Source organism: Gavialis gangeticus, unplaced genomic scaffold (genome assembly GCF_001723915.1).
Source record: "Gavialis gangeticus isolate Ggan-Ray unplaced genomic scaffold, GavGan_comp1, whole genome shotgun sequence".
Lineage (NCBI taxonomy): Eukaryota > Metazoa > Chordata > Crocodylia > Gavialidae > Gavialis > Gavialis gangeticus.
This window is the reverse complement of record NW_017729025.1, coordinates 39,624,015-39,625,761: the sequence shown is the minus strand read 5'-3', so window position 1 is coordinate 39,625,761 and position 1,747 is coordinate 39,624,015. Positions and strand designations below refer to the sequence as shown.

General features: G+C 43.1%; 1 protein-coding gene across 2 annotated transcripts in view; it reads right to left on the bottom strand.

Moving 5' to 3' along the window:
• TTC7B (tetratricopeptide repeat domain 7B) overlaps positions 1-1,747 on the bottom strand; it is a 258,616-nt gene that overhangs the window by 98,597 nt on the left and 158,272 nt on the right. The gene's annotated exons all lie outside the window — the stretch shown is intronic.

The following is a 1,747-nucleotide window of genomic DNA, read 5'->3' as shown; positions in this document are numbered from 1 at the left end:
GAAGTTTGTGGAAGGGAAGGGGGAAGGGGGGGGGGGGGGGACACAGACTGAGGACTCCACAGTGAGGGAGGGAGTGGGGCAGGGGCTGGAAGAGCTGCCCAGCCAGGGTAGCAAATGAAACCCAGGGCCGGGGCAGAGATCAGGACAGAGCCATGGGCGGCTTGTCTAGGGGTTCAGTGTCCCTGAGCTTAAATATGGCGGTGACAGTGCTTAAAATTAAAGCACATGAAATGAGCGTTAGTTCAACTACCACCACCACCATTCTTAAGTGCAGGGATGCTTTTAACTGGAGCAGAGCCAAGTGGTGTGAGGGCAGATGCCAGACCAGCTTTAATCCTGCACGTCACTGCTGGTGGTGGAAGCCACTCGCCCAGGTGGACAGATGGAGGTCCAAGCAGGGAGCCTGTGCCGTGACCTGGCAGCCAGCATTTTGTGGCTCAGTGGTTGGGAACCTCTGCAATATGCAACCAATATATTGGTGCACCTCTACAAGATGCACCCATTCAAAATGATTAATGTATTTTTACAGCTTTACAAGCTAAACATAACCCTTAAATTATAATAAACTTTTACATAATACAGTAATTTACATAGCTATCTATAACATTTTCATCAGCTTAAAAGAACCTAGAATTTAAATGATGCAACAGAGACACCAAAAATAAAACAAAAGAGCAAGGAGCTGAGGATCAGAGAAGGAAGATATGGGGATTGCCAACTACTCAAAAATCTTGGTTTTAAGAGGGACCTGAAGCACTAAGTGGATGTTTTGCAAATGAATAAATTCAGTTTTACATTTCGCTAAAAGTAGAGCAGTAATTGTTTATGTAAAATAGACAGTTGAAGACACTGGTAATCAAATACCATAGGTAATTTTCATCTCTAGCTTACTATTTTTGAGCCTTGTCTTGTTTGACAGTGATGAAGCCCATGCCACAAAATCCCTGATTTGGCAATCTCTGTAGGGTCATAGGCAGCTTTACTGGCCAAAATTTAAGCCTCCAGACTGTAAGGTACGTAAGCAGTTACGGCACAGTTTTCTGGATTGATCACTCTGAGGTGCCAAAATTCTGCCTAAATAACATTTTGTATGCCTACATACAGTTCCTAATCTGGCTTTCATTCTATTCCTTAGTTTGTAACACAAGCTAACCATCACTACTAGCATCCTGATTGGTAGTTTTGGTGGTGGGGGTGTGGTGTCTACAAACTGAAATGGGAATAGTAAATGAATCTCATCCCTGAAGTGGTCCCACCAATGTAGTGATAAGGCACACCAGCAGGACACTGGGGGGAAGTCTGAACTGATGCTGACTGTGCCTTAAATATTCTGTGGATACAGATTACATTCTTTTAAGGATGTTAATCTGGCACTTCTCACAATACATTAACATTCTCTTTAAAAAGATGAGCAAGGATTTCTTAGGGTGATACCTTTTATTGGACCAAGTTTGTAATTGGAATAAAGTTAGACAATTTTTTGAAAGCAAGATATTCTTCTTTACGTCCCTGGAGCCAGGCACAGCAAGTTAAGCACAGCATAGGGTAAGGGCTGAGAGATATTTTCAGGTGTACCAGACAATTAAAAAAAAAGAAGCTGAGTACTGGGAGATCAAGGCCTATGACAAGGAGTAGGGTGAGGGGCAGCAGTCGATCTCACCTTCCTTGGGCAGAGATGGGTAAATCATCATGGGCTATAAATCTAATGTTTAGTCCTTGGTTCTTAGTGGCTAGCCAGTTTATAAAT